The sequence below is a fragment of the Eulemur rufifrons genome, chromosome 3, assembly GCF_041146395.1.
Source record: "Eulemur rufifrons isolate Redbay chromosome 3, OSU_ERuf_1, whole genome shotgun sequence".
Taxonomy (NCBI): Eukaryota; Metazoa; Chordata; class Mammalia; order Primates; family Lemuridae; genus Eulemur; species Eulemur rufifrons.
The window spans coordinates 20,739,916-20,753,656 of record NC_090985.1 but is presented as its reverse complement, the minus strand read 5'-3'; the positions used below and the strand labels follow the sequence as shown (position 1 = coordinate 20,753,656).

Sequence of the window (13,741 nt, the reverse complement as noted above, 5' to 3'; positions counted from 1 at the left end):
ACCACGTCCCACGCGGCCACTGGGGTTGTTTCCATGACAGCGCCACCTGCCCGGTGCAGAAGAAACACGGGCGTTCTTCACAAGGGGCCCGGGTAGCCAGATCCCAAGGGAAATGGCATTTGCCTCCGCTACTCAGCTATCTCTGGCGTGTGTCTAGGCTTCCTCGGCTTCACCGCTTCAGAGAATCATAATCCTAAGCATGACCCTCACACAGGTATGAGGCATGTAATAGCATATGGGGAATCATCCCACTACCGGGCACCGCCGCTGCGAAGAATGCTCCCAACTCCCTTGCTTCGGTGCCCGCAATGCCGTTCCAAAAGGCCCTGGCTGACTCTGCAGCTGACCAGGAAGCCTCTGACCTCCACTGGCTTTGGGACAAGACCGAGACTCCTGGCCCAACGGCCGCGGCCTGGGCCGGGAGTCCACACAACCATTCCCTGTACCGCATGGTCGCATTGCTCTACATATGCCACCGGCACGCTGGCCTGGGGACTGTCCCCTGGGACCAGCACCTGCCCCAGAGCCAGCTGCCCCACCGTGATGCCCGCGTGCCGCCATCTACTGCGGCGCCTGCTGCATACGGTACGAGAAGCCACAAACGCCCAACTGCCACGCCCGAACACGACACCCAACGCCTCCTGTTCCTCACCTCACCCCTTACAAGCACGCCCTTCTCTCACCAGAGGGAGTCTAGCAAAGTCTCAGACACTTTTCAGTGGGGACAGTCTCCCGGGGAAACCCTTTCTGCAGAGCAGGGACACTCGTGCTCTTGCGCCACAAAGCCTTGTCACCACAGGGTTCCCTCTGAGCCTCTGTTTTGGGAAGAGAGGACAGGAGGATCACGCGTCTGTCTACCTGCCCCTGTCAGCTTCCCCGTGGGATGCTTTCCTCACCTCAGGGACCCCGAAGGGAGACACAAACACAGAGGGTTGCCTGTGTCTAATGCCCGGATTCCGAGAAGACCGCCCATCTCCGCCGGACTTGCCCTCCAATCCTGCCGGGACACAACCCAACGACTGCCCCACGTGGGTGTTGCCCCGCTGCACAATTTCACCAGAAAGAACCCAAGGAAGAACGTAAAAACCACGAGGACAACAAGGGCACACTGGGCGATTTAAGCAGAGACACCTGCTCGGGCCACAGTTCCCCAAGGCTGTCACACAGAAGGGTTTGTGTGCTGCCATCCTCCTAAACACCCCACCTGCTTCCAAGTTGAAAGAGGCAGGATGGCGAGCCTGGGGACATCAGCCGCTCCCGAGAACCACTTACCCTCAATGGCTAACGGGATCAGGGACCATGGCCCCCGGCCTGCAAAACACACCACCCTAACTTCAGGGTACGTGTGTGCCAGAAATCTGCTGAAATGACCCCTGGAGTCAACTGTCCCATCCCAGTCCTGGATCACAGCCTGCCAGGAAAGCACAGCCATCGGCTAAAATGAACAAGCAGGGGGACACAGCGTCCCAATGCCCTCCCTGCAACCGGAGGCCACCATGGCACGTCCCACCAAAGCCAAACAAACCCTCCAGGGGATTCACAAAGGTTACTCAACAATTTCCATGGGTGGGGGAGGGGGGGCACGTCGACGCACCCACAGATCTCTTCCTTTTCATTCTGCAGGGAGACACGCCCAGGCCTGGAAACCTGATGATCCCCACGCCCATAAGAGCAATCTGCAGACACTCACCCCAGGCACCTCAGCGGAAAGAAAACCAGTGTGCTCTCCCTGCTCCTGACTGCTGGCCCCTCATTCTGCCCAATCACCCCAGGGACTCAATCACCTCGGCCAACGAGAAAAATGACCCAGGCATGGGGCAAGGCGTGGCGTCCTGCACTATTCCCAACCAGAAGAACTTCTCTTCAGCGGGGGGACGAGGGTCCTAGGTGGCACGACCTCAAGGACCGAGCTTGGGCCTCACAGGCAGGCTAAGACTAACACTCGTGGAGCCCTGACAGTCCGAGGTGTGCCGTCCTGCCCTGGCCAACTGCAGTCAATCCACAGAGCCATCCTCTCGCCTGACAACTGCAAACTAACTGCCCAGGAAATCCTCTTTGCTCAACCAGGACCAGGTCCCAAGCCCAGACTAACCCAGCGGTGTCAGCCCCAGGAACAAACGGAAGCCGTCCCTCTCTCACCATTCCATGTGGCAGCAACGTGCTGGACCTCAGTTCGATGACGATGACGGTATAGAGTTTTCACTCATTTTGTTCAGCTTTCCAAGGAATGCATATGTGGAAGTCATCATCGATCCATGCACAGTTTCCGCCCCTGCGCTTTAGGGATATCTGCGTGCTGCGGGACACAGTTGCTCACCTGGTCGACAGCACTCGAGGGACCCCGTGCCTCACAGGTCCGGGAGCTCTTCACGTGTCTAGGGACGCCACTGTACGGAGCTCTTCCCTAGAGACCGCTGCCGTTCGTTCCATGGAAACACAATCTGGGGAAGTACAGAAGGAACACGGGTCCACTTTAGAACAGCAGACAGGGACACAGGGCCAAAGGTCAATGTGATTCACGTTCCTGACCCATGCCCCGCAGCTGAGTTGCCTGGGCTTCCCCTTTTGTGTGGACGCATGCCCGGCAGCGCCTGGGCCTGTAGCTCCCTGTCACATACGAAGGATGTTCCTACGTGCCCATCTCCAAGGTTTTCCCGAAGGACGAATTCCACACCCAGCTCCCTACCGACTCACACCCGTTAGTCAAGGGCCCTCGCTTGGCCCTCACACAAGACAAACAACACTGGCATAGTTCCAGGGGGACCGTTTCAGAGGGAAGCTCTTCCTTTCTGGGCAAAGAGCAGTTTCCTCCGGGCCGTGAGGCCTTTGGGACCGCGCTGCCCTTCAAAGTCCTAGCCTTAGGAGAAACGTCGCATCACGAGTCTACATCAACCTCGGAGCCTGCCTCCCAGGGCAAACTCCAGAACCCACAGGAAAGCCAGACGGGCACGATACTACTGGGCCACTAACATGCGGAGGCCCACAGCATCGAACACCTTCAGGACGTTGCCTCTCTAAACGGCCTCCGGATCAAGAAAGATCCCTCCACGGCCTGTGGGCGCCACCTCCATCCGACAAAACGCGGCCACTGATTCAGAGGAAGTAGCACAGCAGCAAAGACGGGAAAATGACCTAACAACTGGAAAAAAGGACGTATTGCCTCGGAGGGCCTGAGCGGCTCTCCACCTGCACGCACCTGTCACGTGGACGTCAGGCTCGGCATGCTCTCCCCAACCCCAGGTGCGCTGAGGGGACTGTGGAGTGTGCAGGCAAAACGCTCACCCGGAACGCCCATGGGAAATCTTCCCTTTCACTAACGACGGGAAAGGGGAGCAAGGAACCCCTGCCTGCCCTATACACAACTTTGCCTGAAAGGAATTCCGGGCCAACACGAGCCCCGGGTGCCACATGGACAGGACACACACCCACACACACACAAAAAATACCCAGTCAGGCTCTGGAGGGGACACCTTCAAGAGACCAACGCCATCTGCACACCTGCCCTCACAAGACACACGGCACGGCATCCCACTCCCACCATTCTGGGGCCGGTGTGGCATTTGCCACTCCGTGGACACCATTCCACGCCCAAAGCAGACTCACAAAACTCACACACTCCCCACGAAGGGGTCACAGATTTCCCCCGTGGCACTCTACCCCTTCCATCTGCTGGGAGCCATCGCTGGCCCCGGAACCACTTTGACCCCTCTGGATGTATGGGCTCAACACGCAGACCTTCTCAGGGCTCCTCACAGAAGCAGAAACCGGAGGCCCCACCATCCCCCAACGCTGCCTGGCGAGGATGCCGCCCAACCCCTGCACACACTCCGAGATCCTCGGCCTAAGCTGGCGCTCTCTTCCCGAACACAAGGACACGTCTTCCACTGGGGGATGGGGCGATTAAACGGCATCACCTCGAGGAACTCCCTTTATGCTTACAGGCAGGCTACTGGCTACATCTAACCATGCCAGCTGCACACTCACGTGCCAGAGCTGACTGGCGGTGTGCAACTCCACCCCGGCTGGCCACGGTCATTCCCACAAGCCGTCCGCTCGCCTCGGAACCGCCAACTGCTCTGAGGATACCCCGCCCGCAATGAAGACCACATTCTAAACTCGGACGGACCCCCCGGTGCCACACACGTGGACAAACGGCAGCAGGTCATCCCTCTCTCTCTATTCCCTGTCGGAGCAGCCTGCTGGACCTCAGTTCGATGAGGACGACGGTGTAGAGTTTTCACTCATTGTGTTCAGCTTTCCAAGGAATGCGTATTTGGGAGTCATCATCGATCCACGCACATCCTGTGGCCCTGCAACTTAGGAAAGTCAGTGTGTTTGCGGACAGAGATGCTTACCTTCGTGTCGGGTAGTGCAGTTTCCCACGACACACGTGTCCACGGGCTCCGCGGTCTTTCCGGGGATCTCAAAACAGCAACCACGTCCCACGCGGCCACTGGGGTTGTTTCCATGACAGCGCCACCTGCCCGGTGCAGAAGAAACACGGGCGTTCTTCACAAGGGGCCCGGGTAGCCAGATCCCAAGGGAAATGGCATTTGCCTCCGCTACTCAGCTATCTCTGGCGTGTGTCTAGGCTTCCTCAGCTTCACCGCTTCAGAGAATCATAATCCTAAGCATGACCCTCACACAGGTATGAGGCATGTAATAGCATATGGGGAATCATCCCACTACCGGGCACCGCCGCTGCGAAGAATGCTCCCAACTCCCTTGCTTCGGTGCCCGCAATGCCGTTCCAAAAGGCCCTGGCTGACTCTGCAGCTGACCAGGAAGCCTCTGACCTCCACTGGCTTTGGGACAAGACCGAGACTCCTGGCCCAACGGCCGCGGCCTGGGCCGGGAGTCCACACAACCATTCCCTGTACCGCATGGTCGCATTGCTCTACATATGCCACCGGCACGCTGGCCTGGGGACTGTCCCCTGGGACCAGCACCTGCCCCAGAGCCAGCTGCCCCACCGTGATGCCCGCGTGCCGCCATCTACTGCGGCGCCTGCTGCATACGGTACGAGAAGCCACAAACGCCCAACTGCCACGCCCGAACACGACACCCAACGCCTCCTGTTCCTCACCTCACCCCTTACAAGCACGCCCTTCTCTCACCAGAGGGAGTCTAGCAAAGTCTCAGACACTTTTCAGTGGGGACAGTCTCCCGGGGAAACCCTTTCTGCAGAGCAGGGACACTCGTGCTCTTGCGCCACAAAGCCTTGTCACCACAGGGTTCCCTCTGAGCCTCTGTTTTGGGAAGAGAGGACAGGAGGATCACGCGTCTGTCTACCTGCCCCTGTCAGCTTCCCCGTGGGATGCTTTCCTCACCTCAGGGACCCCGAAGGGAGACACAAACACAGAGGGTTGCCTGTGTCTAATGCCCGGATTCCGAGAAGACCGCCCATCTCCGCCGGACTTGCCCTCCAATCCTGCCGGGACACAACCCAACGACTGCCCCACGTGGGTGTTGCCCCGCTGCACAATTTCACCAGAAAGAACCCAAGGAAGAACGTAAAAACCACGAGGACAACAAGGGCACACTGGGCGATTTAAGGAGAGACACCTGCTCGGGCCACAGTTCCCCAAGGCTGTCACACAGAAGGGTTTGTGTGCTGCCATCCTCCTAAACACCCCACCTGCTTCCAAGTTGAAAGAGGCAGGATGGCGAGCCTGGGGACATCAGCCGCTCCCGAGAACCACTTACCCTCAATGGCTAACGGGATCAGGGACCATGGGCCCCGGCCTGCAAAACACACCACCCTAACTTCAGGGTACGTGTGTGCCAGAAATCTGCTGAAATGACCCCTGGAGTCAACTGTCCCATCCCAGTCCTGGATCACAGCCTGCCAGGAAAGCACAGCCATCGGCTAAAATGAACAAGCAGGGGGACACAGCGTCCCAATGCCCTCCCTGCAACCGGAGGCCACCATGGCACGTCCCACCAAAGCCAAACAAACCCTCCAGGGGATTCACAAAGGTTACTCAACAATTTCCATGGGTGGGGGAGGGGGGGCACGTCGACGCACCCACAGATCTCTTCCTTTTCATTCTGCAGGGAGACACGCCCAGGCCTGGAAACCTGATGATCCCCACGCCCATAAGAGCAATCTGCAGACACTCACCCCAGGCACCTCAGCGGAAAGAAAACCAGTGTGCTCTCCCTGCTCCTGACTGCTGGCCCCTCATTCTGCCCAATCACCCCAGGGACTCAATCACCTCGGCCAACGAGAAAAATGACCCAGGCATGGGGCAAGGCGTGGCGTCCTGCACTATTCCCAACCAGAAGAACTTCTCTTCAGCGGGGGGACGAGGGTCCTAGGTGGCACGACCTCAAGGACCGAGCTTGGGCCTCACAGGCAGGCTAAGACTAACACTCGTGGAGCCCTGACAGTCCGAGGTGTGCCGTCCTGCCCTGGCCAACTGCAGTCAATCCACAGAGCCATCCTCTCGCCTGACAACTGCAAACTAACTGCCCAGGAAATCCTCTTTGCTCAACCAGGACCAGGTCCCAAGCCCAGACTAACCCAGCGGTGTCAGCCCCAGGAACAAACGGAAGCCGTCCCTCTCTCACCATTCCATGTGGCAGCAACGTGCTGGACCTCAGTTCGATGACGATGACGGTATAGAGTTTTCACTCATTTTGTTCAGCTTTCCAAGGAATGCATATGTGGAAGTCATCATCGATCCATGCACAGTTTCCGCCCCTGCGCTTTAGGGATATCTGCGTGCTGCGGGACACAGTTGCTCACCTGGTCGACAGCACTCGAGGGACCCCGTGCCTCACAGGTCCGGGAGCTCTTCACGTGTCTAGGGACGCCACTGTACGGAGCTCTTCCCTAGAGACCGCTGCCGTTCGTTCCATGGAAACACAATCTGGGGAAGTACAGAAGGAACACGGGTCCACTTTAGAACAGCAGACAGGGACACAGGGCCAAAGGTCAATGTGATTCACGTTCCTGACCCATGCCCCGCAGCTGAGTTGCCTGGGCTTCCCCTTTTGTGTGGACGCATGCCCGGCAGCGCCTGGGCCTGTAGCTCCCTGTCACATACGAAGGATGTTCCTACGTGCCCATCTCCAAGGTTTTCCCGAAGGACGAATTCCACACCCAGCTCCCTACCGACTCACACCCGTTAGTCAAGGGCCCTCGCTTGGCCCTCACACAAGACAAACAACACTGGCATAGTTCCAGGGGGACCGTTTCAGAGGGAAGCTCTTCCTTTCTGGGCAAAGAGCAGTTTCCTCCGGGCCGTGAGGCCTTTGGGACCGCGCTGCCCTTCAAAGTCCTAGCCTTAGGAGAAACGTCGCATCACGAGTCTACATCAACCTCGGAGCCTGCCTCCCAGGGCAAACTCCAGAACCCACAGGAAAGCCAGACGGGCACGATACTACTGGGCCACTAACATGCGGAGGCCCACAGCATCGAACACCTTCAGGACGTTGCCTCTCTAAACGGCCTCCGGATCAAGAAAGATCCCTCCACGGCCTGTGGGCGCCACCTCCATCCGACAAAACGCGGCCACTGATTCAGAGGAAGTAGCACAGCAGCAAAGACGGGAAAATGACCTAACAACTGGAAAAAAGGACGTATTGCCTCGGAGGGCCTGAGCGGCTCTCCACCTGCACGCACCTGTCACGTGGACGTCAGGCTCGGCATGCTGTCCCCAACCCCAGCTGCGCTGAGGGGACTGTGGAGTGTGCAGGCAAAACGCTCACCCGGAACGCCCAAGGGAAATCTTCCCTTTCACTAACGACGGGAAAGGGGAGCAAGGAACCCCTGCCTGCCCTATACACAACTTTGCCTGAAAGGAATTCCGGGCCAACACGAGCCCCGGGTGCCACATGGACAGGACACACACCCACACACACACAAAAAATACCCAGTCAGGCTCTGGAGGGGACACCTTCAAGAGACCAACGCCATCTGCACACCTGCCCTCACAAGACACACGGCACGGCATCCCACTCCCACCATTCTGGGGCCGGTGTGGCATTTGCCACTCCGTGGACACCATTCCACGCCCAAAGCAGACTCACAAAACTCACACACTCCCCACGAAGGGGTCACAGATTTCCCCCGTGGCACTCTACCCCTTCCATCTGCTGGGAGCCATCGCTGGCCCCGGAACCACTTTGACCCCTCTGGATGTATGGGCTCAACACGCAGACCTTCTCAGGGCTCCTCACAGAAGCAGAAACCGGAGGCCCCACCATCCCCCAACGCTGCCTGGCGAGGATGCCGCCCAACCCCTGCACACACTCCGAGATCCTCGGCCTAAGCTGGCGCTCTCTTCCCGAACACAAGGACACGTCTTCCACTGGGGGATGGGGCGATTAAACGGCATCGCCTCGAGGAACTCCCTTTATGCTTACAGGCAGGCTACTGGCTACATCTAACCATGCCAGCTGCACACTCACGTGCCAGAGCTGACTGGCGGTGTGCAACTCCACCCCGGCTGGCCACGGTCATTCCCACAAGCCGTCCGCTCGCCTCGGAACCGCCAACTGCTCTGAGGATACCCCGCCCGCAATGAAGACCACATTCTAAACTCGGACGGACCCCCCGGTGCCACACACGTGGACAAACGGCAGCAGGTCATCCCTCTCTCTCTATTCCCTGTCGGAGCAGCCTGCTGGACCTCAGTTCGATGAGGACGACGGTGTAGAGTTTTCACTCATTGTGTTCAGCTTTCCAAGGAATGCGTATTTGGGAGTCATCATCGATCCACGCACATCCTGTGGCCCTGCAACTTAGGAAAGTCAGTGTGTTTGCGGACAGAGATGCTTACCTTCGTGTCGGGTAGTGCAGTTTCCCACGACACACGTGTCCACGGGCTCCGCGGTCTTTCCGGGGATCTCAAAACAGCAACCACGTCCCACGCGGCCACTGGGGTTGTTTCCATGACAGCGCCACCTGCCCGGTGCAGAAGAAACACGGGCGTTCTTCACAAGGGGCCCGGGTAGCCAGATCCCAAGGGAAATGGCATTTGCCTCCGCTACTCAGCTATCTCTGGCGTGTGTCTAGGCTTCCTCGGCTTCACCGCTTCAGAGAATCATAATCCTAAGCATGACCCTCACACAGGTATGAGGCATGTAATAGCATATGGGGAATCATCCCACTACCGGGCACCGCCGCTGCGAAGAATGCTCCCAACTCCCTTGCTTCGGTGCCCGCAATGCCGTTCCAAAAGGCCCTGGCTGACTCTGCAGCTGACCAGGAAGCCTCTGACCTCCACTGGCTTTGGGACAAGACCGAGACTCCTGGCCCAACGGCCGCGGCCTGGGCCGGGAGTCCACACAACCATTCCCTGTACCGCATGGTCGCATTGCTCTACATATGCCACCGGCACGCTGGCCTGGGGACTGTCCCCTGGGACCAGCACCTGCCCCAGAGCCAGCTGCCCCACCGTGATGCCCGCGTGCCGCCATCTACTGCGGCGCCTGCTGCATACGGTACGAGAAGCCACAAACGCCCAACTGCCACGTCCGAACACGACACCCAACGCCTCCTGTTCCTCACCTCACCCCTTACAAGCACGCCCTTCTCTCACCAGAGGGAGTCTAGCAAAGTCTCAGACACTTTTCAGTGGGGACAGTCTCCCGGGGAAACCCTTTCTGCAGAGCAGGGACACTCGTGCTCTTGCGCCACAAAGCCTTGTCACCACAGGGTTCCCTCTGAGCCTCTGTTTTGGGAAGAGAGGACAGGAGGATCACGCGTCTGTCTACCTGCCCCTGTCAGCTTCCCCGTGGGATGCTTTCCTCACCTCAGGGACCCCGAAGGGAGACACAAACACAGAGGGTTGCCTGTGTCTAATGCCCGGATTCCGAGAAGACCGCCCATCTCCGCCGGACTTGCCCTCCAATCCTGCCGGGACACAACCCAACGACTGCCCCACGTGGGTGTTGCCCCGCTGCACAATTTCACCAGAAAGAACCCAAGGAAGAACGTAAAAACCACGAGGACAACAAGGGCACACTGGGCGATTTAAGGAGAGACACCTGCTCGGGCCACAGTTCCCCAAGGCAGTCACACAGAAGGGTTTGTGTGCTGCCATCCTCCTAAACACCCCACCTGCTTCCAAGTTGAAAGAGGCAGGATGGCGAGCCTGGGGACATCAGCCGCTCCCGAGAACCACTTACCCTCAATGGCTAACGGGATCAGGGACCATGGGCCTCGGCCTGCAAAACACACCACCCTAACTTCAGGGTACGTGTGTGCCAGAAATCTGCTGAAATGACCCCTGGAGTCAACTGTCCCATCCCAGTCCTGGATCACAGCCTGCCAGGAAAGCACAGCCATCGGCTAAAATGAACAAGCAGGGGGACACAGCGTCCCAATGCCCTCCCTGCAACCGGAGGCCACCATGGCACGTCCCACCAAAGCCAAACAAACCCTCCAGGGGATTCACAAAGGTTACTCAACAATTTCCATGGGTGGGGGAGGGGGGGCACGTCGACGCACCCACAGATCTCTTCCTTTTCATTCTGCAGGGAGACACGCCCAGGCCTGGAAACCTGATGATCCCCACGCCCATAAGAGCAATCTGCAGACACTCACCCCAGGCACCTCAGCGGAAAGAAAACCAGTGTGCTCTCCCTGCTCCTGACTGCTGGCCCCTCATTCTGCCCAATCACCCCAGGGACTCAATCACCTCGGCCAACGAGAAAAATGACCCAGGCATGGGGCAAGGCGTGGCGTCCTGCACTATTCCCAACCAGAAGAACTTCTCTTCAGCGGGGGGACGAGGGTCCTAGGTGGCACGACCTCAAGGACCGAGCTTGGGCCTCACAGGCAGGCTAAGACTAACACTCGTGGAGCCCTGACAGTCCGAGGCGTGCCGTCCTGCCCTGGCCAACTGCAGTCAATCCACAGAGCCATCCTCTCGCCTGACAACTGCAAACTAACTGCCCAGGAAATCCTCTTTGCTCAACCAGGACCAGGTCCCAAGCCCAGACTAACCCAGCGGTGTCAGCCCCAGGAACAAACGGAAGCCGTCCCTCTCTCACCATTCCATGTGGCAGCAACGTGCTGGACCTCAGTTCGATGACGATGACGGTATAGAGTTTTCACTCATTTTGTTCAGCTTTCCAAGGAATGCATATGTGGAAGTCATCATCGATCCATGCACAGTTTCCGCCCCTGCGCTTTAGGGATATCTGCGTGCTGCGGGACACAGTTGCTCACCTGGTCGACAGCACTCGAGGGACCCCGTGCCTCACAGGTCCGGGAGCTCTTCACGTGTCTAGGGACGCCACTGTACGGAGCTCTTCCCTAGAGACCGCTGCCGTTCGTTCCATGGAAACACAATCTGGGGAAGTACAGAAGGAACATGGGTCCACTTTAGAACAGCAGACAGGGACACAGGGCCAAAGGTCAATGTGATTCACGTTCCTGACCCATGCCCCGCAGCTGAGTTGCCTGGGCTTCCCCTTTTGTGTGGACGCATGCCCGGCAGCGCCTGGGCCTGTAGCTCCCTGTCACATACGAAGGATGTTCCTACGTGCCCATCTCCAAGGTTTTCCCGAAGGACGAATTCCACACCCAGCTCCCTACCGACTCACACCCGTTAGTCAAGGGCCCTCGCTTGGCCCTCACACAAGACAAACAACACTGGCATAGTTCCAGGGGGACCGTTTCAGAGGGAAGCTCTTCCTTTCTGGGCAAAGAGCAGTTTCCTCCGGGCCGTGAGGCCTTTGGGACCGCGCTGCCCTTCAAAGTCCTAGCCTTAGGAGAAACGTCGCATCACGAGTCTACATCAACCTCGGAGCCTGCCTCCCAGGGCAAACTCCAGAACCCACAGGAAAGCCAGACGGGCACGATACTACTGGGCCACTAACATGCGGAGGCCCACAGCATCGAACACCTTCAGGACGTTGCCTCTCTAAACGGCCTCCGGATCAAGAAAGATCCCTCCACGGCCTGTGGGCGCCACCTCCATCCGACAAAACGCGGCCACTGATTCAGAGGAAGTAGCACAGCAGCAAAGACGGGAAAATGACCTAACAACTGGAAAAAAGGACGTATTGCCTCGGAGGGCCTGAGCGGCTCTCCACCTGCACGCACCTGTCACGTGGACGTCAGGCTCGGCATGCTGTCCCCAACCCCAGCTGCGCTGAGGGGACTGTGGAGTGTGCAGGCAAAACGCTCACCCGGAACGCCCAAGGGAAATCTTCCCTTTCACTAACGACGGGAAAGGGGAGCAAGGAACCCCTGCCTGCCCTATACACAACTTTGCCTGAAAGGAATTCCGGGCCAACACGAGCCCCGGGTGCCACATGGACAGGACACACACCCACACACACACAAAAAATACCCAGTCAGGCTCTGGAGGGGACACCTTCAAGAGACCAACGCCATCTGCACACCTGCCCTCACAAGACACACGGCACGGCATCCCACTCCCACCATTCTGGGGCCGGTGTGGCATTTGCCACTCCGTGGACACCATTCCACGCCCAAAGCAGACTCACAAAACTCACACACTCCCCACGAAGGGGTCACAGATTTCCCCCGTGGCACTCTACCCCTTCCATCTGCTGGGAGCCATCGCTGGCCCCGGAACCACTTTGACCCCTCTGGATGTATGGGCTCAACACGCAGACCTTCTCAGGGCTCCTCACAGAAGCAGAAACCGGAGGCCCCACCATCCCCCAACGCTGCCTGGCGAGGATGCCGCCCAACCCCTGCACACACTCCGAGATCCTCGGCCTAAGCTGGCGCTCTCTTCCCGAACACAAGGACACGTCTTCCACTGGGGGATGGGGCGATTAAACGGCATCACCTCGAGGAACTCCCTTTATGCTTACAGGCAGGCTACTGGCTACATCTAACCATGCCAGCTGCACACTCACGTGCCAGAGCTGACTGGCGGTGTGCAACTCCACCCCGGCTGGCCACGGTCATTCCCACAAGCCGTCCGCTCGCCTCGGAACCGCCAACTGCTCTGAGGATACCCCGCCCGCAATGAAGACCACATTCTAAACTCGGACGGACCCCCCGGTGCCACACACGTGGACAAACGGCAGCAGGTCATCCCTCTCTCTCTATTCCCTGTCGGAGCAGCCTGCTGGACCTCAGTTCGATGAGGACGACGGTGTAGAGTTTTCACTCATTGTGTTCAGCTTTCCAAGGAATGCGTATTTGGGAGTCATCATCGATCCACGCACATCCTGTGGCCCTGCAACTTAGGAAAGTCAGTGTGTTTGCGGACAGAGATGCTTACCTTCGTGTCGGGTAGTGCAGTTTCCCACGACACACGTGTCCACGGGCTCCGCGGTCTTTCCGGGGATCTCAAAACAGCAACCACGTCCCACGCGGCCACTGGGGTTGTTTCCATGACAGCGCCACCTGCCCGGTGCAGAAGAAACACGGGCGTTCTTCACAAGGGGCCCGGGTAGCCAGATCCCAAGGGAAATGGCATTTGCCTCCGCTACTCAGCTATCTCTGGCGTGTGTCTAGGCTTCCTCGGCTTCACCGCTTCAGAGAATCATAATCCTAAGCATGACCCTCACACAGGTATGAGGCATGTAATAGCATATGGGGAATCATCCCACTACCGGGCACCGCCGCTGCGAAGAATGCTCCCAACTCCCTTGCTTCGGTGCCCGCAATGCCGTTCCAAAAGGCCCTGGCTGACTCTGCAGCTGACCAGGAAGCCTCTGACCTCCACTGGCTTTGGGACAAGACCGAGACTCCTGGCCCAACGGCCGCGGCCTGGGCCGGGAGTCCACACAACCATTC

General features: G+C 58.5%; 6 non-coding genes across 6 annotated transcripts; all 6 read right to left on the bottom strand.

Annotated features, from left to right (window-relative positions):
- Positions 1-2,163: 2,163 nt before the first annotated feature.
- LOC138382142 (small nucleolar RNA SNORD116) lies at positions 2,164-2,255 on the bottom strand. Its single transcript, XR_011233298.1, has one exon. It is a non-coding gene; the product is annotated as a small nucleolar RNA SNORD116 (small nucleolar RNA).
- Positions 2,256-4,201: 1,946 nt separating this feature from the next.
- On the bottom strand, positions 4,202-4,293 carry LOC138382160 (small nucleolar RNA SNORD116). Its single transcript, XR_011233315.1, has one exon. It is a non-coding gene; the product is annotated as a small nucleolar RNA SNORD116 (small nucleolar RNA).
- A 2,304-nt stretch (positions 4,294-6,597) lies between these two features.
- Positions 6,598-6,689, bottom strand: LOC138382141 (small nucleolar RNA SNORD116). Its single transcript, XR_011233297.1, has one exon. It is a non-coding gene; the product is annotated as a small nucleolar RNA SNORD116 (small nucleolar RNA).
- Positions 6,690-8,635: 1,946 nt separating this feature from the next.
- LOC138382159 (small nucleolar RNA SNORD116) lies at positions 8,636-8,727 on the bottom strand. The gene has a single exon (XR_011233314.1). It is a non-coding gene; the product is annotated as a small nucleolar RNA SNORD116 (small nucleolar RNA).
- A 2,304-nt stretch (positions 8,728-11,031) lies between these two features.
- LOC138382140 (small nucleolar RNA SNORD116) lies at positions 11,032-11,123 on the bottom strand. Its single transcript, XR_011233296.1, has one exon. It is a non-coding gene; the product is annotated as a small nucleolar RNA SNORD116 (small nucleolar RNA).
- Positions 11,124-13,069: 1,946 nt separating this feature from the next.
- On the bottom strand, positions 13,070-13,161 carry LOC138382158 (small nucleolar RNA SNORD116). The gene has a single exon (XR_011233313.1). It is a non-coding gene; the product is annotated as a small nucleolar RNA SNORD116 (small nucleolar RNA).
- Positions 13,162-13,741: the final 580 nt, after the last annotated feature.